General features: G+C 34.0%; 1 long non-coding RNA gene across 3 annotated transcripts in view; it reads right to left on the reverse strand.

The window, feature by feature from the left end:
- The window catches only part of LOC145261215 (uncharacterized), a 915,235-nt gene that overhangs the window by 639,725 nt on the left and 248,202 nt on the right, over positions 1-27,308 (reverse strand). The gene's annotated exons all lie outside the window — the stretch shown is intronic.

Raw genomic sequence — 27,308 nt, forward strand, 5'->3', positions numbered from 1 at the left:
ACAAAGAATGCCCACGTTTTATCAAAAATGATACAAATAATATCCCACGAAAAGTGAAATTATACACCAGCATAAGAAACAGAAAAATAAAGGAGTAATAACTTCTGCTATCGCGATGCTGGTCTGACTTGCTTTTTTTTAAAAAAATTTTCAACTCTCCTAAATACTTGAAATATATCTGTCCGACAAATTTTTTCTAACTTTGGATAGAAAAAAGTGTTGCTGATGTATATTAGCATAGTTGGTATATTCTGTGAAAAGATTGTAACGTATTCTACTCTTTATCTCGTAAAGTGGGACGTGTCTGACTTGCTTCTGTTATTTTTCAACTTTTCTAAATACTTGAAATGTTTCTGTCCGGCGGTTTTACTAACTCCAGATGGACAAAAAAACTATTTGCTGCTGATGACGTTGTATATTAGCACAGTCGATATATTTTCTGTAACGATCGTGATCTGTTTATTTGATCAAAGGGATTTGCAAATTATTTTGTTAAGATGACTGAAAGTATGCATTCATGACTTGACAGGCTTCTATTCTCTTTTTCAGATATTGATAATAAAAGTCTTTTTTTTGGGGGGGGTATTGTTCGGTGTCGTTTTTTTTAGTTTTTTTCTTTCTCTACCTTTCGGTTTTTTGTGTATATATTTTTTTACTTTAATCCCTTAATGCTTTATAATTTCTCTTTTGTTTTCTTTTCTTTGGATACCTTTCTCTCCAATCTTTCTGGACTTTTTTATTTATTTATTTATTTTTTGTTGTTGCTATTTTATGTTTAATAAAACTGTCCTTCTTTGTACGTTTTCCCCGTGTTTCTTTGCTCCTTTATTTCCTTCCTTTTTTTTCCTGTCTTCTACTACTCCATTACTACGTAGAAGACATCTTTATTCTATGTTTCTCTTTCTCTGTATTTGAGACATGTGATCATTCTCCCTACCCAGAGATAAACCAGTTCCGATATCCAGTAATGTGAGGTCTCTTTGACAGCTCTAACTCCGTGATTAGAACTTAAAGTCATGCTTCTTAAATGGCCGCTTCTTGATAGCCACCCTAATCACAAGCTCACACACACACACACACACGCACACACACACGCACACACACACACACACATCCATCCACCCACCAACACCCATATATATATATATATATATATATATATATATATATATATATATATATATATATATACAATAGAACCTCGGGATTCGATGGCGCTAAGATACGGTTTTCTCAGTTTACGATGTGGAATACAATGTTTTTAAGGCGCTTGCCCGACTTTACGGTGCTATTTATTATGTTATTTGATTATATACATGTGTATTATATTCTGAACTGTATTCTGTTATTAATTTTATATATATACTGTATAAAATATTGCTTAGGCCCTGCCATACGTCGATTTCACATTGCGTCCTCAACTCCTGTACGGATTAATGCCATACCCCGGGTTTTTCTGCACACACACACACACACACACACACACACACACACACACACACACACACACACACATAAGCGAGATAAGACACAGATTAAAAATCAGGTGAAATATCCTGATAGATATTACTGGAGGTAATACTCTCAGGTGATCCTAGCCAAAAAGGAGAAGCTCAATATTTAAGAATAGGACAATATATAAGTTTATGGTTAAAGTTAAATTCTGAAAATCAAAATATAGACACATTTATTCGAGTAAAGAATTTATTGTTTGACAAACGGAATATATAGAAGGGTGTTATGTTAATTTCCTTAATCCATGCATTTTCAATAATGGTGCATATAATCAGAGGAAATGAAATGCGGTTAGCAAAATGTGAATAGACACGTACTTTTACTTTTCAGCACAAATATTGAAAAAGTTTTTTTCGGTGGTGAATAATAATTATATGAAAATAATTATAGGAAAAGGAGTTTCATACAACCTGGGCAGTCCATTATCAGAAGGAGTACGATATCTTCCGTGGTATTATTGCCAGGTAGGCAGAATATTGGTCCAGGGGAGAAGGCAGTAATCCCATATAACGTGAGAATGCCATATATATATATATATATATATATATATATATATATATATATATATATATATATATACGAAACTATTTAAGCGCTGCCTCAAGGAGAAGTGCTTTCTGACCCCCTGGAAGACCTCATCAGTTTGCCCTGTATTTAGGAATTCAGGTGATAAGTCATCTCCCTCTCAGTACAGACCAATAAGTCTCCTGTGTGTTATGAGTAATTTGCTGGAATCCATATTAAATAGAGAAATAGTCGACCACCTCAGCAGGAATAACCTTCTTAGTGACATAAAATATGGTTTCCGCTCTGCAAGATCTACCGCAGATGTGCTGACGGTTATATCCCACAGGATTAGTGAATCTCTTGACAAAGGCTTTCTTTCTAGGGCAATTGCTCTTGACATATCAAAGGCCTTCGACAAGGTATGGCATAAGGGTCTACTTCACAAGGTTTCCAGCTACGGTATAACCGGAAATGTTTTCTCAATCATTAAATCATTTCTCTCCGATAGGCTCATAAGAGTAGTGGTAGATGGACAAAAATCGGAGACCTGCAATATAAATGCTGGAGTCCCCCAGGGGTCAATCCTGGGCCCAACTCTCTTCCTGATCTACATCAATGACCTCCCTAAACACATACTTAAATCATTCGTTGACATCTATGCTGATGACACGACCATCTACGGCAACACATCAAAGGCTGTAAATGACAAAGTTCTCTCGGATTCTCTCTCCTCTGATCTCGAGCGCGTGGTTCAGTGGGGGAAGATGTGGCTGGTTACCTTTAATGCATCCAAAACCGAACTCCTATCCTTACATCATCAACGCTCTGATCCACATCTGGCATCATTTGTTATGGATGGCCCTCGTCTGGGTGAGGCCCCGTGTTTTGACAAGCTTCTGGGTTTGACCTTTACTCCTGATCTGAAATGGAACACGTACATTAAGTCTGTTGCCAAGGTAGCTGGAAAGATGGTGGGATCCTTTTACCGCTCCAGAAGATATCTCACTACTGATGCAGTTCTCTATCTATATAAAAGCCAAGTAAGTCCAAAGATGGAATACGGTTGCCATATCTGGGCAGGAGCGGCCAAAAACAGCCTATCATGCCTTGACAGAGTACAAAATAGACTTCGTGGCTTAATGGGGGATGCCCTTTTCTCTACCCTGCAACCTCTCTCTCACAGAAGAGACGTTGCGAGTCTATCCTTGTTTTATCGTTATTTCCATGGCAGGTGCTCGTCTGAACTCCAATCCCTGCCCCCCCTCGCCAATCTTTCACGAAAAACACCCGTCTAGCTGAATCCACTGTGAAAAATTTCCCTCACTCTATATCTGTGCCTAAATCAAAACGCGGATTCCATGGATATATATAATATACGGCATAATCACGCTGACACGCCAATTCCTGTTAAATCACTAAACATAAACTACCGTTGAACCTGGTAAGTACTAATTAGGTGATTATTTGGGAATACCAGGTACTGTATCATGGACTCGCCTAGTTTTATATTACGATGTGATATAACACCCTCACGGGGCAGTATCGTAATACCGTAAAAGCATGATAATGAACATAATAATGAACAGCGCGTACGACTACCCGTACTTGACATAACCGTATAGTAAGCTCCGCTTACACTTTATCGTATCCTTGTAACCTTTGTGATAAATATATCTTTCTTACATCTAATCCGTGTTCAGTGTTTTCTTTCCGTGGCCCCAACGGCATCACTTTTTTTTTGCTCTTCTTTCATCCATCTTTCTATTATTTTTCTAGGTTATATCTTTCTTCGTTATATTTGTAAACACAGCAAGGTTGTGTCGCAAAAATGTTTTGTTTCCAGAAAATATTCTTCTACGAAGGACTATTTTATTTTTTTATTTATATTTTTCTATAGTTTCTAAGGTTAAAAAACTTGCAAAACTATATATATATATATATATATATATATATATATATATAGAGAGAGAGAGAGAGAGAGAGAGAGAGAAAGAGTTTTTACTATAATAATTCTTACATCCCCACAGACGCTAGCGTTTCATCATTTTGAGAATCATCAGTACACTGCGTCTAGATCAATACCAGTCGATAGATTCGAAACCGGCGACACGAGCCATCCCTGGCTTCATTATCAAGGACCTGACTAATTCGGCTACTGTTAACCGCGATAAATGCTGTTGAATTTTAAACATTTATTTTTAAAATGATGTTCAGCGTCTGTCAGAGTGACTTACTCCTTATATGATATATGCGCATAAGAGCCAAATTGACCGACTTTAATTCAACTGAAAGTGCTCAAAGCTAAGAAACAAGTTCCATAAAAGAGCTGTGAACCACACACACACCCGCACAAACACGCACAAACACGCACACACACATTTATATATATATATATATATCTATATATATATATATATATATATATATATATATATATATATATATATATATATATATATAAGAGCAAATAGTTAATAAAACTTGGTAAAAAAAAAACTTTGAAAAAGAGTTAAAAACATATTTAATCTGAAAAGGAAACACTTAATAAGTGGATAGTCCTTAATCGCTCGGTGTTGTACAAGGAATCTACTTTGATTTTTGCCTCCATATATGACGGCATACGTGACATCATACATGACGTCATCCGATATTATATGATACATAACATATATGCTATATTCGAATATCTTATTGGATCTACCCAATACAAACCTCATACTCTCACTGGGTTTCTACAACACTAAATATTGGACATTGCTGAGTCTTTTTTTTTTTTCATTTTTCTATAAACTTTTCATTTCATTCAAAAATTATCATAACTACCCTTGTCAAAAATTCCGCTAACCAGCAAAGTATAATTTTTATCTCTGTATTCCTTTTACTAACGGTTTTTCGTCTGAGGAGAAGAGACTATTTTGAAATTACATGAAATACGGAATTTTTCTCACTTTTTCTCATATTCCTTGTTTTGAATAAAATATTGTGAATTTAATTTTACGATATCGTCTATTACTTATACATACATATACATACATACCTATATACATATATACATACACACATACCTATATACATATATACATACCTATATACATATATACACGCACACACACATATATACATACACACATATATACATACACACACGCGCACACACATATATACATACACAGACACATATATATACATACACACACATATATACATACACACACACATATATATATACATACACACACATACACACACACACACACACACACACACATATATATATATATATATATATATATATATATATATATATATATATATATATATATATATGAATATATATTATAATAAATCCGTATTTCGGTTTGTCTGTTTTTTGTTTGTTCACTATGACGTCATAGCATATATGTTATTCATTATAATAAATCCGTATTTCTGCCTGTTTGTTTGTTTGTTCCCAATTACGTCATAGCATATATCTTATTCATTATAATAAATCCGTATTTATGTCTGTTTGTTTGTTTGTTCCCAATGACGTCATTGGTAACAAACAAAAAACAAACAGACAGGAATACGGATTTATTATAAAGTCCAAGACTCGAGTTTCGCCCTCATTTGGGTACGTGACTCCAGATGTGCCTAACTGATGAGCAAAACCTAGGGCGAGACTCGAGTCTTGGACTTCCGGTTCGTTTACTTTCATGGCTCTTCTGGGCTGAGACGTTCTTTGGCTGTGGAAATTATTAAAATAATATATATGTAGTTGTGCGCAGAGAAAATACACGTTCTAGAACTGGTAAAACGAATCCTTCGAAGCAGATCTCTTTTGCGCCACAACACAGAAATAACAACGAAAAGAATGGAAAGAACGTGTTAACAGCGGCGGCAACCGCGCCTCTCACAATTGTAGAGCCATGATAATCTCGGGAAAAAGATTAACGGCAGTAGTTTCTCGTTGCCTTCCGTCTTGATTCGGGAATGTATCCCTCCCGGTCATATCAATCTAGAAATTTCTACGACTCCGCACTGTTCATACAGCGCCTAGCCTTCTCAAATGGTTACCCATCTAGTATTGGCCTAGCTCATCATGGCTTAACTTCGGTAATCTGTCGAGAACTGGTGTGTCAACGTGATCCTCCCGTATTGAAGATAGACGAAAGAGAAAGAAACTATGATGAAGGAAAATTAGAATATATTGCTTAAAAATAAAAAAAATAAACGAAAAAAAAAAAAGCACTCTTTATCTGTGCCTAAATCAAAACGTAGATTCTATGAGCAAAGCTTCTTTCTTAGAACTGCACGCCTGTTGAACACTCTTCTTTTTCCTGTTTCCCATCTGACTACAATTTGGTTGTCTTCAAGTCCAACATAAACAAATCCTTCATGAACCGCCCCTCTTAAGTAATCCAATTTACCAAATTTCCATTACTAACGATTGCTACGATATTATCCCATTGATTATTGTACACTCAAAAACTCTTATCCTCGAGTGCACTCCGGGCCTTGATAAGTGGTGACTCCTTTGTAAAAAAAAAGTAAGCAAGAAAAATATGATAAAAAAAAACACGAATACCTAAATGGCGGATACGGTCAATAAATTGCAACATAAAATAAACCGCGAAAGAGACCATGGATAAGGAAAGATTTAAAATAAAACCGGAAAAAAGATTTGACACTGAATTAGTAAGGATGAACTTGAAGTAGAAAAAGATAGAAAGAAAACCAAGAAAGAAAACAACTTAAAAATCTAAGAAAGAAATAAGAAAGAAGAAAGAGAAAATGGAGGTATTAAAATGAAAAACAAAAAAAGAAAAAGAAAAAAATGGAGGTATCAAAATGAAACACAAAAAAGAAAGAGAAAATGGAGGTATTAAAATGAAAAACAAAAAAATAAAGAAAAATGGAGGTATTAAAATGAAAAACAAAAAATAAAGAAAAAAATGGAGGCATTAAAATAAAAAACAAAAAATAAAGAAAAAATGGAGGTATTAAAATGAAAAACGAAAAAGAAAGAGAAAATGGTAGTATTAAAATGAAAAACAAAAAAAAAACAAAAAATGGAGGTATTAAAATGAAAAACAAAAAAGAAAAAGAAAATGGAGGTATTAAAATGAAAAACAAAAAAGAAAGAAAAAATGGAGGTATTAAAATGAAAAACAAAAAAGAAAGAGAAAATGGAGGTATTAAAGTGAAAAACAAAAAAGGAAAAGAAAATGGAGGTAGTAAAATGAAAAAAAAGAACAAAATGGAGGTATTAAAATGAAAAACAAAAAAGAAAAAGAAAAAAAATGGAGGTATTAAAATGAAACACAAAAAAGAAAAAGAAAATGGAGGTATTAAAATGAAAAACAAAAAAATAAAGAAAAATGGAGGTATTAAAATGAAAAACAAAAAATAAAGAAAAAATGGAGGCATTAAAATAAAAAACAAAAAATAAAGAAAAAATTGAGGTATTAAAATGAAAAACGAAAAAGAAAGAGAAAATGGTAGTATTAAAATGAAAAAAAAAAAAAAAAAAAAATGGAGGTATTAAAATGAAAAACAAAAAAGAAAAAGAAAATGGAGGTATTAAAATGAAAAACAAAAAAGAAAGAAAAAATGGAGGTATTAAAATGAAAAACAAAAAAGAAAGAGAAAATGGAGGTATTAAAGTGAAAAACAAAAAAGGAAAAGAAAATGGAGGTAGTAAAATGAAAAAAAAGAACAAAATGGAGGTATTAAAATGAAAAACAAAAAAGAAAAAGAAAAAAAATGGAGGTATTAAAATGAAAAACAAAAAAGAAAAAGAAAAAAAATGGAGGTATTAAAATGAAAAACAAAAAAGAAAAAGAACAAAATGGAGGTATTAAAATGAAAAACAAAAAAGAAAAAGAAAAAAAATGGAGGTATTAAAATGAAAAACAAAAAAGAAAGAGAAAATGGAGGTAGTAAAATGAAAAACAAAGAAAGAAAAAGAAAAAAATGGAGGTATTAAAATGAAAAACAAAAAAGAAAAAGAAAAAAATGGAGGTATTAAAATGAAAAACAAAAAAGAAAAAGAAAAAAAATGGAGGTATTAAAATGAAAAACAAAAAAGAAAAAGAAAAAAAATGGAGGTATTAAAATGAAAAACAAAAAAGAAAAAGAACAAAATGGAGGTATTAAAATGAAAAACAAAAAAGAACAAGAAAAAAAATGGAGGTATTAAAATGAAAAACAAAAAAGAAAGAAAAAATGGAGGTAGTAAAATGAAAAACAAAGAAAGAAAAAGAAAAAAATGGAGGTATTAAAATGAAAAACAAAAAAGAAAGAAAAAATGGAGGTATTAAAATGAAAAACAAAAAAGGAAAAGAAAATGGAGGTAGTAAAATGAAAAAAAAGAACAAAATGGAGGTATTAAAATGAAAAACAAAAAAGAAAAAGAAAAAAAATGGAGGTATTAAAATGAAAAACAAAAAAGAAAAAGAAAATGGAGGTATTAAAATGAAAAACAAAAAAGAAAGAAAAAATGGAGGTATTAAAATGAAAAACAAAAAAGAAAGAGAAAATGGAGGTATTAAAATGAAAAACAAAAAAGGAAAAGAAAATGGAGGTAGTAAAATGAAAAAAAAGAACAAAATGGAGGTATTAAAATGAAAAACAAAAAAGAAAAAGAAAAAAATGGAGGTATTAAAATGAAAAACAAAAAAGAAAAAAAAATGGAGGTATTAAAATGAAAAACAAAAAAGGAAAAGAAAATGGAGGTAGTAAAATGAAAAAAAAGAACAAAATGGAGGTATTAAAATGAAAAACAAAAAAGAAAAAGAAAAAAAATGGAGGTATTAAAATGAAAAACAAAACAAAGAAAGAAAAAATGGAGGTATTAAAATGAAAAACAAAAAATAAAGAAAAAATGGAGGTAGTAAAATGAAAAACAAAGAAAGAAAAAGAAAAAAATGGAGGTATTAAAATGAAAAACAAAAAAGAAAGAAAAAATGGAGGTATTAAAATGAAAAAGGAAAGAAAGAAAAAATGGAGGTATGAAAATGAAAAACAAAAAAGAAAGAGAAAATGAAGGTATTAAAATGAAAAACAAAGAAAGAAAAAGAAAAAAATGGAGGTATTAAAATGAAAAACAAAAAAGAAAGAAAAAATGGAGGTACTAAAATGAAAAAGGAAAGAAAGAAAAAATGGAGGTATGAAAATGAAAAACAAAAAAGAAAGAGAAAATGAAGGTATTAAAATGAAAAACAAAAAAATAAAGAAAAATGGAGGTATTAAAATGAAAAACAAAAAATAAAGAAAAAAATGGAGGTATTAAAATGAAAAACAAAAAATAAAGAAAAAATGGAGGTATTAAAATGAAAAACGAAAAAGAAAGAGAAAATGGTAGTATTAAAATGAAAAACAAAAAAACAAAAAATGGAGGTATTAAAATGAAAAACAAAAAAGAAAGAAAAAATGGAGGTATTAAAATTAAAAACAAAAAAGAAAGAGAAAATGCAGTTATTAAAATGAAAAACAAAAAAGGAAAAGAAAATGGAGGTAGTAAAATGAAAAAAAATAAAAAAATGGAGGTATTAAAATGAAAAACAAAAAAGAAAGAGAAAATGGAGGTATTAAAATGAAAAACAAAGAAAGAAAAAGAAAAAAATGGAGGTATTAAAATGAAAAACAAAAAAGAAAGAAAAAATGCAGGTACTAAAATGAAAAAGGAAAGAAAGAAAAAATGGAGGTATTAAAATGAAAAACAAAAAAGAAAGAAAAAATGGAGGTACTAAAATGAAAAAAAGAAGAAAGAAAAAATATAGGTATTACAATGAAAAACAAAACAAAAAAGAAATAAAAAATAGAGGTATTAAAATAAAAAACAAAAAAAAGAGATGATAAAATGAAGACAGAACGTTATGGAGAGGAAATGAATAAATAAATCGAGAAAAACAAAACAAATAAAAGAAGAAAGAAAAAAGTTAAGCAGTTAAGAAAGAACGAAAAAGAAACCCAAGAAATAGACCAAAACTTAAAAGGGAGAAAAAAAGAGAAAAAAATGTCTTAAATAACAGAGAAATGATTAAATAGTGTATCCGTTCTTCCCCTCTCGCGTTATAAATCGACAAAGAAAAAATAGCCCAATAGAAAATACGACTTATATCGACTTAAACCCTGAACTTTAAATGAAACGACGACATTTATGCCTGTCAGATATTAAAGAAAAGATCTATTCCAGACGTACAGACAGATTCAAACCGGAACAATTAAGCTGCAAACTTCTCGCTATTTTCGGACACAGAGGCGTCCAATGCCACTCATTTAGTTCGCACTTCATGCCGATACATGCATGTTGATTTTAACAAATCACATTAAAGGGAATGCCATCTATGAACCTTTTCTCCAGAGATTTAACGATATTACCTTTGGGCCAAGATGAGAGTGTAGTATCTGTACTAATGCTAAACTTCACCTTTTCTGTCCTCGGTCAGTGGAGGAGAAATCCTTCATGACTGAGACAATTTTTTATTTTTGTTTCTATCCAGAGTGACCCTCTTTGGGGAGCTGGTGTTTTTCCCACATAAAAAAAATCGACATTGTGTCTACCTCTGCCCTCGTGAGGAGGCAACTGAATAGAATCATAAAGAATACAAGAAATATTCAACATCCGTCTCTTGTTGTTTAATTGTTATGCTGTAATCTAATCGTAATACTCGAACTGCGTCGTTACATTTTAACCGGTTGGACCCCTACGTCGTATGGTATCGTCGCATGAACAAGCTAACAAGGAAGGACAAAGAAAACCCTGTTCAGCATTTGTTTAAAAGTACAAAGAAAAAAACATTCATGGTTCTACAACAATAACGCTGTTAGATAATTAAGATTGTTAAAAATGTATTAGTTATTAGCGATCTATCCGTCTATCTATCTATTTATCTATGTATTCAATGATGTTCTTAAAGTAGTTTATATTGTGAGTTATGGGTTTTAGCTAAAGATGTTTACATAAATAAGCTAGATTAATTAAACAAAATAACCTTCGGCAGGCAGATGTTGGCAGTTCACATGTTAGAGATAGATGCGCTTTCTGAATGATGATGTAACGGAACTGAGGTCAAGAAGCCGGGTAGTTTAGAGTCGAGAGTTAGAGTTTGAGCACGCGAGTGAACAGACGTACTTGACGCCAGAAAGCGAGGCTGTAAAGAATAAGCTTGTAGACTAAATGCAGGCCTGTGAAGACCACTTGAGACAACAAATAAATTTATATTTTGAAAATATAAAGTGTTGTTCTCTGGTTTCACAAAAGAAGGAAGAATAGTGGTCTCGACTGGTTATGGTACGTAGTTTCATATTTCATCACGGAGCTCAGCAGTGCAGATAGAAGAATTCTTGAAGAAAGAACGGTATGAAGAATATATTATGCTTTCTAAAAAAATGACACCTTATGTAAATAGGAACTGTAATATATACCCGTGTGATAACTCTCTGATACAACATGACTCAGTTTATACGTCGATATCATATCCTCTAACTAAACAATATAGATCCAATGTATACGTTTATAACAAGCGTTATAAGTAAAATAGCCTCCATCCACTATGTAATATGATTGTTTGGGTACCGATCTACATCTCTAAATACAACAACGCCTTCAATTATGTTTCAAAAGTTTTCTCGCACACACCTGTATTACAAACTCTTCCATATTACACGTGCTTTTTAAAAGTCTGTTTCCCAGCCACCCGACGTCGACCGTGACCAGCGTTTTCTCACCATCGACTTCAAAAATCAATGTTCTACGGCACACTTTGCTTCTCTGCTCGACCACATCCTGTCATCTTTTCCTTCTCTTTTTCTCTCCTTCTTCTTCTCGTGACGTCAGCACGTCCACACTTGTTTAATTTGCATATCGCTAAAACGGCTGCTGTTGCCAATATTTTCGCTAGTCAGCTATCCTATGACTGCTGCTGATTTCAGCCATCGACGCTCTATTACAATGGGAGCGCAGCACTTAGTTACAATGCGAACTTTCGACAAATATAAATCATCTCTCGGTGGAGGCTTCCTTTCTAGAGCAAAAAAGGCCTTTGATAGGGTATGGAATAAAGGTCTAATCCGCAAAATTTCCAGCTAGGTAAAGCAGAAAATGTCTTTTCAATTATTAATTCCTTTCTCTCTGATAAGTTCATAAGAGTAGTCGTTGATAGGCAGATATGAGAAGATCACAGTATTAATGCTTGAGCCTCTTAGAGGTTTATCCTGGGCTCAACTCATTTCGTGAACTACACTAATGATCTCCCAAATAACCTATTAAAATCATTCATAGAGATTTATGCTGACGACACTACCATTTATGGCAACACTTTAAAGGTCGTAAACGACCAAATTCTCTCTAATCCTCTTATCTTGATCACGTGATGCAATGGAGAAATAGGTGGCTGGTTAATTTTAATGCATCTAAAGCAAGTTTCTATCTTTATCATCATCAACGCTCTGATCCCCTTCTGGCACCGATTTAAATGAATGGATCGCGTCTTGGAAAAGCTCTATGTTTTTGAACAGCTTCTAGGCTTTACTCCTGATCTGAGTTTAATGCATACATCAAATACGTCGCCAAAGCTGCTAGAAAAATGGCGCGATAGTTCTATCGATCCAGTAGATATATCACTGCTAATGCAATTCCCCTACCTGTCAAAAAGAACTACGTCCAAAGATGGAGTACTGTTGCCACATCTCGGCAGGAGCTCCTAGAATAGACTTCGTAATCTAGTGGGGGGGCTATTCTCTCCCCTGCAACATCTGTCCCACAGAAAATACGTTGCGTGGATGTCTCTGTTTATTTAAATTACATTTTCACCTCAAACAAGGCACATTGCCACTTTGATGTAAAGGGCTACTATCAGGGACCTAAGCTTTAGGGGTACTATGTAGGGAGTTGGGCAGCAAGATGTCGGTTCACGTTACACTTGACTTCTACATGTGAGTACAGTTGGAGGACATTGACCGGAAGGGAATTTAAAATCTAGCAGTTCTGGGAAAGAAACTACTGGAGTAGAAAGCTATCTTACATATAGGGATCTCTACTGTGTAAGGGTGGGACTTAGCTGCTTGTCTGATTTGTCGGGGTGTATTTACGTCGAGGGGGTAGAAGTGCTTGCAGTTCGTCGGAGAATTCACCATAGATATACTTGTAGAACAGACAGAGGGATGCAATATTTTGTCGATGGGACAGAGGCTGAAGCTTAAATAACACTTCAGGACCTGTCAGGTTGGCGACTCTCTTTTGAACCTTGTCTGGGAGCGAGAGACTAGTAGCAGATGCATCAGCCCAAATATGATAACAATACTCCATACATGGGCGTTCCATGGCAACTGCCATATATATATATATATATATATATATATATATATATATATATATATATATATATATATATATATATATATTGATGTTGCCTTGTCTCTACTTTGTAGATTGAGTTAACCCTAGTTAATTAAAAAGTATACAAATATGTGAGGGACGAGTACACTTTTTACGACAGATTTACTGTGAACCTGTAATATATTTTAAACCTTTTAAACCGAACGAAAGAGGACAGGAAGAGAATAATAAAGAGATATAAAGATAGAAAGAAAGAAAGAAAGAAAGAAAGAAAGAAAGAAAAAAGAATAATTTCAAAAAATTTATATAAAGAAACGAACGAACATATGGAATTAATTATAATCAGAATAGCTAATGCTTTTACAATAATAAAGAAGTTATCAAGGAAACGGACTAAAACCATGAATTCGATGATGAGGTGAAAAAAAAGAGAGAGAAGGAAAATAAAATGAAGAGCAAGGGTAAAGAAGAAAGGAATAAAGAAAGAAAGAAAGAAAGAAGTGGCCAAGTCTGATATAAACAGCACAAGCGCATCTGGAGAAGGTGATGGTACAGTGAGGGCTCCTGTGTCGATGCGTGTACGCATATCCCTCTGCGTTAGCGGACGTATCTGTGCGCAGGTGTGTGGATCTATCTGCGTGTGCGTGTATGCGCATATGTGTCTAGATGCGCGTTGTGTGCCCGATCTGGTATGCGTGTCTCTATCTAGACTGAGGGGCCGGGCGTGTACGTCGGTAGAGGTAAACGTATTTCATCGGGCTGCCCGCCTCTTTACAACAACGTTCAACCGTGCTCACCGGTCACGCGAACATCTCGATGCGATGCACGCTCCGTCGAGCACACCTCGTTCTGGGCCGCAAGATCTTCCATCCCAAAAAGACATCCATCGTTATCGCCTCCTCCCACTGACTTTATTCACCGTTCCTCATCCTTATCCTGTTCCCAACAGACGTCCGTCTCTCCATCCTCTGCCTCAACCCCCATCCTGGTTCTAAACTGTGCGATGTGGCTATCAGAATGCTGCCCTCGTTCGCCTTTACCAAGCATTACATCTTCGCCTTCTCCTGGCGCAGGAATACCCGCAAAACCGTTCATTCCTGTTCCGTTTTGGTCGGACTCACTCAGGCATCCTCTAGCGTAACACGACCAGAAATAGATGAGTTATATGTACGAATTATTTTCTGTGCGGCTAGATGGAAATTGCATAGTTAATTCATGGAAATAATTTCGAATAAATTTTGATAAGTATTGGCTTAGCAAATTGATTCTAGACATTATTATTTTCTTTTAAAAATCTATTCCATGTTTTTTTTTTTATATAAAAATCGCCCTAGCTAGTGCGTGAAGCTACTTTGTGTAATGAGCTAACACGTGCGGGAGATGATGATTATAAAGACAGGAGATGCTTATTGGCCTTAGTTAACATTTAGAGAGTTCCACGAGCTTGATGTTCTAATAAACTACAAGATATTTAGATGTCACGTTGGTACAGTGGTAACGTCACCAACTTTTATTTATACAGTCTCGGTTTCGATTCTAACTAGCTGGCGGCGCAAAAATACATTATTTTTTTAAACTTTTCAAATCACGACTATCTAATAATATAATACGAAATATAATAGGTAAGAAATCTGGACAAATTAAAATACCATATTTAAGCGTAGTTTACGCCCGAGCAAAGCCGGGTACCCCTGCTGTTTGTTTAATAAACTGTTTTAAATTATATTATTAATCACCTTCTCACACTGTATAAATTTGTCCGTCAGACATTTTAATTTTTTCTAACCCTATCATGAAACTATCTTACTTCATTTTTTTGGTCTTATTTTATTTTGAAATTAAACTATTAAGCGATGTTAAAACAACAAATTGAAGGAGACCACTAGACCAACATATCAAACATAGTAGTGAATAAATCAGACAATTCTGAAGAGCAGACAAAAATTAAAAAATAACACTGAAACAAGCAACACCACGTCTATTAGAAAGAGGCTGCAAGAAAGGAACAGTAGGTCCAATCATATTATATATATGCGTTTGTAAACTTTATCAATAATGCAAAGATGACAAAAAGCTTCGCAAGCTCAAGCATAAAAACAGTATTACATAGATGGTGCGTTAATCGATCTGAAAAGATATAAAATTTTAATTATATTTTTTAATAGTATATTTTCGAACCTTTTGTTTTTTTTTTATTTAATTATGTAAAAAGTTTTATTTATTTTCGGATCATTGAATTAGAACATCAAGTTAAATAAAACTTATTATTTTCAAAACTGGCTTTATCATTTTATTTCATTTTTTTTTTCTTTTCTTTTCTATTAATTACGTTTTGAAAATCTTGGTGAGCGTTAGAAAGCAAATATATAAAAGGCAAGACATCTGTCTGTCTGTTTGTGTCCATATTTTCAAACTCTATCCCCTCTTAAACTAAAAGTCGCAGATCAGCGCAAGGGGCCTCAGATAATTGTTTTTTTTTTTACGGGCCGTTCTTGTATGGATTTTTAGCCGGTTAAAATAGTGTGTAAGGGGTCAAGATTAGGTAAAAAAAAATCATTATATCTTTGGTACATTTATCTTAGTTTCTTTTTAATTTTTAATCAGTTCATATCCGTGTCACCTTGGTACAATTTTAACGTCACCAGCTTTGAATGCCACAGTTTTGCTTTCGGTTTCGATTTTTGCTGATGGCATCCAAATACTTTTTTTTTTTAACTTTTGAAATTACGATTGCATAGTAATATATACGGAGTTTGGACGAATAAATACATCATATTTAAGCGAATTTTACAACTGGGGAAGTCTCCCACCACCACCACCGTTAGTATATTGAGAATGTATTACTGATATTTTATGATTTTTTTTTTTCAAATTTAACACACAAAGGAAACACGTTTGCTTACACACCCTGTCCCATCGACGGAATGTTGCATCTCTTCGCTAGTTTTACAAGTATTTTAATGGTAGATGCTTCGAAGAACTACATGCTCTTTTACCTCCTAGACGTAAATACCGCAGACAAACTTTACAAGCAGCAAAATCCCACCCCTACACAGTGGAAATTCCCAGACCTCCGACAGCCTTCTACTCTAATAGTTTCTTCCCTAGAACTACTAGACTGGAGTTTTCTTCCAGCTTCCTGCTTCTGAAACTGTACTAACATGCAGACATTCAAGTGTAATTCAAACAAACATTTTGCTGCTCAACTTTTTAGCTAGTATTCATGCAATTTATGTCTTAGATAGTAGCCTGTTACATCGAAGTCGAACTATTCCTTGTTTGGGGTGAAAATGCAATAAAAAAGAAGAACTTTCCATCCTTAAGTACAACAATTTACTAATTTGTTTTAATATTTACTTCCATTAGCCTGACGATTTCTCGAATGAATAAAATAAAAGTCTAACCCTTTTATACAGAATCCCTTAAGACAAGGAATGACGCCATTCAATGTAAAGAACTACAAACTGCTACTTGTATCTTGAAATTTATCCAATGATAAATGGTATATAGGTTGTTTCTGATCCAGAAAGAAAAAAAACAAAAAAACAAACAGTTTTTTTTTTAAACATGGCCTTTGACCTTTGTACGTGGCGACCTATTAGCACAAAATATGTTTTGTGTAGGTCAGTTTCCTTATTTTGTCTCACACCTCATAATCCGATAAAGTTGTGAATGCAGTAAAGGTCAAACTATGCGAACCACTGAAGCATGATCACCCCAAAAATGGTAAGGCACAAATCAGCATCAATACTTAAAAAAAAGGGAAATCACAAAAAAACCTATAAGACATATAAGCAATGAGACCGAATGTCATAATAGTTAACAAGAACGAAGAGTGTTGTCAGGTCGTAGATTTCGCCGTTTCAGCAGGCCATAATGTGAATATCAAGGAGACGAAGAAACGAAGCAAATGCACTGGACTGGCTAGAGAGCTAAAAGGGATAGGAAAGATTAAGAAGTTAAGATAACATCAATAATAGTAAGAGCACTAAGAGAAATCTTGAAAAAGAACCGATTAGAAACTAGTATTCGTAAACGTAAAAAAAAGGTAAAAGAAACACCATATTGAATGAGGAAAACTTAAGTAATATAATTGTAATGTCGGCATCAATTGGAACCACACCAAATAGTCGTGAATGGTCAAGGAAGATATAAAGACCGAGAAGATAAATCATTGACTGCTGGATGCGTGCGAACAGGACTAGGGCGTTGGGAAGTGTTATTGCCACCCAATTTCCAGTGAGGACCAATAGTCATTGGCGGGGGTTAATCAACGGTAAACAGTTGTTGCAATAAAGCAAATTCATTTTCAAATATAATTGGATTAGGCGGGGAGTACTTGAAATTTGGGAAGCTGTGTTGTCACCTATATTGCAGGGACACCATAGACAGAAATGAATCTTTTATCGTGGTCCGTGTGAAAGCACCAACCCGTGAAAATATTAATAAGAAGAAGAAGAAAGAAGAAGAAAGAAGAAATAAAAGGAGAAGAAGAAGAAGAAGAAGAAGAAGAAGAAGATTTTGATTATTTTTGATAAATTATGCCTGAAAGGAGACCGGGTGTATTCTCAAAAGACTCTTCAGCAATCCCTTCTCCAAACCAAGAACCTTAATGATCAGAGGTTGTCTTAATGGTATCGGTGGTATTCACAATAGTAGAGGTCTGAAGGCTGCTCAACACAGAAAAGATTCGTTTTTCTATTAAAAAAAATAATAAAAATAATAATAATAATAATGATAGTGATAATAATAATACTATTAATACTAATAATATAATAATAATATTAATAATAATATTAATTATAATAATATTATTATTAATAATAATATTAATAATATTAATAATACTATTAATAATAATAGAATTAATAATAATAATAATATTAATAATAATAATAGTAATAATAATATTATTATTAATAATAATAATTTTTATAATTATAATAATAATATCAATAATAACAAAATATAATTAATAATAATAATATCATTAATAATGATAATTATTATTCCTGGGACCTGGCTGAAGCTTATTGCCACTCAAATCCCAGCAAAGACCTATAGCTGCGGCCAACAAGAAATCAATGACAAATAGCTGTTGCGATAATGCAAAATTTTTGGGCAAATCTTATCGAAAGAGGTGGAGAGTACTGGAAATCTCGGGAGACTTGTTGTTACTCAGCTTTCAGGGAGCACCGGAAGTTGTTTTCAGAGAAAGATCTTTGAAGACCTGTGTGAAAGCTCCTTTGAGCCAATAATAATAATAATTTTGATTTCGTTTATCAACGTCTCCCTGGAAAGAGATGGGATTCATTTCCAGAGGATTTCTCCCAATCCCGGCTCCAAACCAGGAGTTTCAAAGATCAAGGTTTTCCTGGGGATGTTGGTGGTACTTACAATAGCAGAAGTCTAAAGGCCGCCTAAAACCTCGGAGATTCGTAGATTTTTATATTGTCCTTCCGAGCGACTTGATACTACTCCTAGCGTACCTACTTCCAAATCCAATGGAGCATAATTGCTCCACTACTCGTTCTCCTTCTCTCTCACATTCTTATCACAAGAATGAGAAGTCTACAATCTGCCAGTTTTTTAGACCTTGACAATGACGACCAAATCAGGACGATTATGTTCCCATTGCTTGGTCGTTATGACACTTTTGTCCCACCATACCTCTACATTTCCATCCTCATTTGTCCTTACTTCATGCACTTCCTCAATTCCTCAAACCACTTCCTGCACACTTTACCCAAACCTTCTTACAGATCCCCCAATATATCCGGAGTCCCATTCGATCGTGTCTTTTACGGTACTCTTTCTTGGCTAATCCGCTACACCCTGCTGCGAGGTGCGCAATTGACTCTGATATCTTAACATAAAACCGGTATTCTGAAGTATCTTCCTCTCCTAGAACCATTTTTTTAACAATCGTGTTCCTAATGCCTGCTCTTGTGCTGCACAAACAAAAGTTGCAGTACTCTTAGCCAGATACCCAGCTCTAAGTCATTGCCATGATCTTTCATCAGCCACTTCTGCTATATCTTGGAAGAACCTTCCGTGCATTTTCTTCCTAGCTAGTTCATCTGCCCTTTCTCTAGCCATACGTTTCTCATACTGAGCCTTCATCTCAAATACCTCCACTTCATTGGCTACAACCTTAAGAATCCACTCCCCGCTTCTAACCACATACTCCTTCAATGACATCTCAGTTCTAACACAATCTTTTACACTTTTCAATCCTCTTCCACCGTCTTTCCTCTTTTGATACAGTGTCACTACGCTACTTCGAGTGTGGAATATACCAAACATTGCTAACAATTTTCTTGTTTTGATATCCATGGCATGCAACTCCTTGTCAGACCATTCTGAAATCCCCACACTGTATATCAAAACACTGAGTGTCAATGCATTCACCGCATTCATGAGGTTTCCTCCATACAATTTCGACTTCGAATTAGTTGCACTCTTCTAAGATACTGCTTCCTGGCTTTCTCTGTTCATGAGTTCTACACCCTCCGACACTCTCAAATACTTATACCCTGCATCTTCTATTTTTTTCATAATTTCTCCATTTGGCAGCACTATTCCATTCGAATGAACCTTTACTCCCCTTTTCATCATCAGCACCGCACATTTACTAATCCCAAATTCCATCCCGATGTCTTCCGAGTATGTTCCTACGAGCTCTACCAGTCTCCACATTTCCTTTTCATTTCTACTGAATATTTTCAAATCATTCATAAACAGTAAATGGTTGAGGCGTCTTCCATCAGATTCAAAGTTATACCCCAGTTACTCTCTCTCTTGAAGAGGATGCTCAGTGGCATCATTATCATTACAAAAAGACGTGGAGATAACGAATCTCCTTGGAATTTTTTGAGGGAAAAACAGTATAAAAACAACACAACATTGTGAAGTTAATGGAATAACAACAATAATAATAATAATAATAATAATAATAATAATAATAATAATAATAATACCCCCATTGTTTCATCACCGCTCCCCCCCCCCAAAAAAAATGATACCAAAGAGCCGAGAAGGGTCAAGAAGGACTGAAAGACAGAGGAGAAAGCGCCAACCAGACCTCGGCTGGACAAGTGCAAAGAGAACTGGGACCTTGGGGAGGCTGAGTGCCACTCAAATTCCAATATAAACCAATGGCCAGTGCCAGCGAGAAATCAATGGTAAGAGGCTGTTGCGATGATGCAAAATCATTTGCAAATGCTATCGAAGGAGGTGGAGAGAGCTGGACGTCTGGGGAGATTTGTTGTCACTCAGCTTCCAGAGAACACCAGTTTTCCAATCAGATCGTTTGTTAACTTGTGTGAAAGCTCCATGTGAGCCAATAATAAATGATAAACTGATGTTGCGATAATGCAAATTCTCTTACTAATGGTATCAAAGGAGATGAAGAATACTGAAAATCTCGCGAGGGGGGGGCGTTTCGCGTTATTTCGATTTTTCAAACTACTGTTCTCATCCTAAGTGTGATTTACACAACTTTTCGAAACGTTGTGAAAATGACATTCATCATGAGAAGAGTGGTTCGAAAATCCAAATAATACAAATAACCAATCCTCATCTCAGACATTCAGAAACGTAATATCAAGCTGGGAAAATTTATAGTCATTTAAACTACAGGGAACATCACTAATTGTTCTCGAAAAGAAATCTTTGATGATGACCTGTATGAAACCTTCTAGTGAATAATAATAATAATAATAATAATAATAATAATAATAATAATAACAACAACAACAGCAACATAACTGAAGTTTTATTAAAATAGCTATTACTCAGTAAATAGCAGCATGAGTCTGAGGGGCAGATTACATTCTGACATATAATCATTTGGACGGTCGTAGAGAGAATGGGGCGATATTTTACACAGCCAGGCATTAATGCACGTTGGCCTCTCTCTCTCTCTCATATATATATATCTTTTTTTTTTTTACTCCTGATGGGGGGGGTATGACACTAATCATTTCGACGATCGTTTTTATAACCACAAGTCATGGTGAGCAACCAATGAAAAGCTTCCAAAGTTGCTATAAAAGTTGTCGAATTTTGGATTCAATCAGTTCGCTGCTATCTTTGTTGTTTATTTGCTTTCTTTTTCTTTATTTTTTGGGTGTTTTCTAGTTTGCCCCCCTCCCCATCATCTCACCCCCATTTAAAAAAAAAAAACAAAAAAACAAAACTTTATTTTGTATATAAATAAGTTTTGTTTTGTTCCTGTATATATTTGTTTTAAAATTTTTCAGCGTGAATGTCGCCCGCCATTCGTGTAAGCTGGGGATCTGTTATTTTAAGTAGGTACTGGTAAGAATGTTAGGCGGTTATGCAAATAGTGCGTGATAGAAACTCTAGAATAGGTTTTACTTAATAAAGTACTTGATATCAAACGCAAGTCTAGCCTAGGACTAGCAAAGACCCCTATTTTTCCCTACTGGCCTTGGTGCCTAAGTTGTTGCGGACCCCAAATAAGGCCTTGGCAGTAGATAATGGCAAGGTCGGGGCCGTAACGACTAAATACAAGTTCCCTGCTATCTTTGTTACTGGCAATTACACTCAGGAACTGATCTGAGCTGCACTGCTTCTTTGCCGCCATTTTTATTATCGGCAATTACACTCAGGACCGTTCTGCACTGCTTCTTCACCGCCATCTTTGTTCAACATAATGTCTCAAAACTTAACCTATATATATATATATATATATATATATATAGTGTTGAGACGATTATTTGGAATCGGAAAATCAGAAATATCGAGCCCTTGCGGATTATCAAAATCGGTATCGGAATTGGATAAATGTGTGCCTATTTAACGATGATAAAAATGATTGTTTTAATTGCCCATTTTAACTTATTTTTTAAGCAAAATTTTTCGCTGCTTATAGTGATAATAAAATAATCAATATTTATAGATTCTAAATTAATACGAAAACTAAACTTTATAGATCGCCCCCCTCCGAAATGTACTTTTATCCTTTAGAAAATATCTGCACATTTACGGTAATCGCAAATAACAATCCTATTGTAAAATATTTGAATTTAGTACGGAATTAGAAATTGGGAAAAATATTGAAATCGTCCCATCACTGATAATATATATATATATATATTTATATATATATATATCATCTTTATTAGATATCCTTTCAGTCCACTTTTCCCTCGACCATGTTCTTTTCAGATTTATTTTCATCCCTTCTCCTTCCTGATCTTTGCATCTTTGTGCTTTTTTTGTATCGAATCGTAAAAGGTCACGCTTCCATCTGACCCAAGCCAGGGCGCTGATGCACGCTCATAGAATTACCTAATATTACACTACGATCACGTTCGCTCGACTGAACCTTGACGGCCGAAGACGTTCGTTATTTGAGACAAGCGAATAGAACGATGGACTCAGAGCAATTGACAGACAGGATATGGAGCGGACGGTTTCGTTCCTGATATGCTATTTCGTGTTTCATTTTCGTTTTTCTTTCGTAGTTCTCGAAATATTGTATGGCATTTGCGAAAAATAGCATCGCTGTCTTTTTTTTTCTCCGTCCGATCATTGTTTTATTTGGACTATGAAACCACATCCAGTTGGCGGCTTCTGATTTTTGTGGATTTGTAAGCTATATTAATAAATGCATACGTTGTTCCGTTTGGTCTGGCCGCTTTCTAGTTGATAACGAACTTACGCATACGAAATACGGTAAACCATTAATAATACACGACTATTTCATATATATATACATATATATATATATATATATATATATATATATATATATATATATATATATTTATATAGATAGATAGATAGATAGATAGATAGATGAGTAAAGTATATGTTTGTCCACTCTTTGTGGGAAAGAATTCCAGCGGACTGCTCGATTATAAAAAAAAAAAATTCCAGTAAACGAGCTTAAGATTTATTTCCTTAAAAATAGTACAGAAGTTCGAAAAAAACATTATTACCATCGCTTTCAAGGCCAATATAAGGGGGGGGGTAGTTAATTTTTAAATAATATTAGGCTTTCCTCGGCCATTGCTTTCTGTTATTCTTACCCTGTAAAAAAGGACCATATATATTAGTTGCCCCGTCGTAAAATACGCTTAAATATAATATTTTGATTAATGCAGATTTCGTATTTATTATTATATGATCCAATATATAATAATGATTTAAAAGTTAAAAATAAAAAAAAATACTCGTGAGCCACTATCGAGAATCGAAACCAAAACTTTTAGCTTACAATTTATAATTTACTTTGACTTTAATGCCTTATCTATGAAGATATGTTGGTTGCAAAGCTAAAAATTAAAACACGCCAATATCCATTATGTAACGCATGCATATCCGTGATGTCGTCGTTCGACGAATTCATTTTATTTTCAATTTCAACTCTTTTGCTACGATTTACCCAGGCTTAAACTTAAATATAAAGTTTCGCATGAGTTCGAACACCCTAGATATGAAGTTGTATGTCTGTAGATAAAAAAAAACTTAGCAATACTTTTAAACAAAAGTATATGCACATACAGAAAAATATATAGAAAGATGTTACGCAAGGGTAAATCATGAAGAATATCCTTATAAATATAATTACACGAAATAGTTAACTAAAGATGATCATTCGAAAAACAAAACAAAAAAAAACCCCGAAAAACTAATAGGGAATTAATTAAAAAATGTTTAAAAGAATATGCAAATGAGCTACATCTTTTTGCAGATGAATGCAATTCTACAACCCATATATAACTAAGTAGTGTTTCTTTTTAAATAATAAGAAAAAGGTATTTTTTAATATGAATATCAATACAATAAAAAATATAAGAGTATAGTTTAATACGATAGCGCGTGTGTTATTTCGTGTGTAACGCTTACATCTTTTTTCTTTCAAGTGAATATCTAAGAATAAATACTTTACCAAGAATTCTTCATAAGTGTTGGTTTTGATTTCGATTATAGCTTCAGAATCTCAAGTTCGATTAATATATATATATGTATATATATATATATATATATATATATATATATATATATATAAAGCTGAATCTGTGTGTGTGTGTGTGTGTGTGTGTCTGGTCACGAATAGGCTTCTATATGGTTGACTATTTAAAAAAAAAATGATTATGTATAATGATAGATGTATCGAGACACAGGAATGGGTATGTTTGATCACGCAGAACGGTGATTCATTAAAATTGTGGGGTCTGCCTATGCGCCTTGTCCACAAAGTACAGAAATAAAAAAAAATAAAAATTAAAAGAAAACGCGGACAAGTATTTTATTGAAATAGATGTACATAAGAATACTTTGATAAGTATGTTTTAATTTAAATAGGGATGATATAATAAAATTGTGGAGTTTGCGTTCGCGCCTGGCCTCCATAGAATGGAAATAGGCACAAACTTTAATAAAGACTTTTCATATCTATCTGCGTAAGTATACTTTGATAATCATGTTTCAGTTTGAAGAAATATGGTATAATAAAATTATGAGGTGTTCGTTCGCGCCTGCCCTCCATAGAATGGAAATATGTCACAAAGTTTAACAAGGTTTTTTAATATAGATCCACAGAATATTGTGATAAGTGTTTCAGTGTGAACAGGTATCGTATAATAAATTATGGGGCTTATATATTTTATTTTTACTTTCATCATATTTTGCTTTGGTTTTGATACCCCCAAATTCGAAGCTATCTCTTTACAACCCTTCCTTTTCATAACCTATCATACTTTCATAAATCAGAGTCCATTTTCTGTAGGCTGTTTTTGAACCCAGTCAACGACGGATACGTTTGCTAAGATATATATATATATATATATATATATATATATATATATATATATATATATAACATAATTAATGAAAATCCATTGAAAATTGACGCCATAATAATATATACAAAATCTGCTAAATTAAAATATCTGACTTTAGCGTATTTAACGATGGGCTATGTCGAGCGTCTATGCTACCTTAGACAAATACTTTTACAGTTTTAAGAAAAGTGCTTCAATAATATCAAGGCCTCTTTATTTTTTTTCTTAACATCCACTAATGCAAACATCAATATATTATATATGGAAGAGCACACTGTGGAATTTTCACAGGTCCCTCCAGTATCGATGTAATAACGAAACTGATAGCGACTTTCAGATTTGTGCATTGCTCCCAATCCATCTGTGATTATTCAACAATGATGCACCATTTTGGGCTATATGACTAGGATCGATATGCAATATTTGTATGCATACTACACTTTCTGTTTTCAATACTAAATCAATATTAGATTGAGACAGTTTTCTATTTCTATCCCTGTTTAGAGAGCCCTATTTGTGTAAGGGTTTCTGATTTTCTATATATATAAAAGCGAAAATGTATGTATGTGTGTTCGCTTTTTCTGTGTGTCTACAAAAGGCTTCTTTCAGAGAAGCGGTCGCTCGCTTCACAACTTTTTAAAACTTTTTATATCACATATAAATCGTAATATCTCACAGTTAACAACGAAGCTCGCCTGTCTATATTTAATTTGCTCGATTTCGGGAAGATAAATATTCAATATTTGTCGCTCGCCGCATGTGGGTTAGTCTTTTTCCTATAACATCTTGGGGGAGAAAAAAATAGCGTTCAGCAGTAAATGAAATCGCGCAGTCAAACTTGACCTCATTAACTCATTAAAACGGGCACCTGCTAAATCCAAGTAATTAAATAAATTCAAATGTGTTTCCGTAAGCATGTCGCGGTGGGGCAATGCTTAATGTCGCACGTTTTTTTTCACAACTTTGCCTCAACGGTTCTGGTTCGATCCTCATACTAACTTTTTTTAAACCCCCCCCTCACACACCTCAAAACACCCGGGCAACGCCGGGTACCCCTCGCTAGTCTCTATATAAGGAACTGACTCTTTGCTTAACTATATAGTCAGAACGATAAAATTGTCACCCTAGAAAAGCTATTAGATTCCATTTCCGTTTGATGAAAATGTTTTTTTTTTTTTTTACTGCAGACCATTAACTAGTTGATCAGTTGGATACAAATTCCAAGAGCGATAGGAGTATTCTATCATGTCTGAAAGTGGCACAATGTTCAACCAGCGAGATAGGAGATGCGCCACTGTACGACACATGCTTTCTACCGATTCAAATTATGACAACAAGGCTATAGTCTGCAACTTCAAAACATAAATCCGGATAACAGGGACGTGTCTAGGGCGATGAAACCTAAGTTATCGGTCGCGGTTATGGTCTTTGGTGTAGTTTCAAGTGAGGGCCATACCATTCCACTTCACATTTTTCAAGTCATTTTGAAGAGTCAGCACCAAAGTGTATCTGGATGTGCTGAAGAGTGTGGTGATCCCCTGGTGTAATCAGGTGGCCGATGACGGACCCCGTATACGGCAACAAGACTCGGCGCTTGCATGCAAGTAATAAAAGCTAAGGCTTGGTTTAAGAAATAGTTCAGCGACTTTATACTTTTCTCTCACTTGCCTCCCCCCGCCCACCTGAATTCGATGGATGGACTAATTGGTTTGGCAATACGTCGAGAATATCACCAACATGACCTTGTATAACATCAAAGCTAAACTTATCGTTGACATCCGCCAAGTATTCGCCGAGCTCTCGTGGGGTTTTGTTGAAAAGGCATGTTCAAAGTTCTGGTCCCGTATTAAGGCGCCGATTGAAGCTTACGGCGGCTATATTGAATAGATGTCAGCTCTGTTACATAATCAAATTACCTGAATTGATTTTTACAATAAAAGTTTAAGAATAAAGATAATGTTGTTTTCTTTAGGGTGACAAATTTATCGTTCCACTTTGTACTACCCACGGCAGACAGTTAAATAGGGTTAAACCACTTTCTCCTAAAATTTCTACCGGACTAATTTGAGGAATTATATTTAAATTAATTTGACCGTTCACTAGAATTCCTTGAACCTTCTGGGAATTTAACATTGATTCTTTAA

The sequence above is a fragment of the Euprymna scolopes genome, chromosome 37 (genome assembly GCF_053919585.1).
Source record: "Euprymna scolopes isolate OS-2025 chromosome 37, ASM5391958v1, whole genome shotgun sequence".
In the NCBI taxonomy this organism is placed as follows: domain Eukaryota; kingdom Metazoa; phylum Mollusca; class Cephalopoda; order Sepiida; family Sepiolidae; genus Euprymna; species Euprymna scolopes.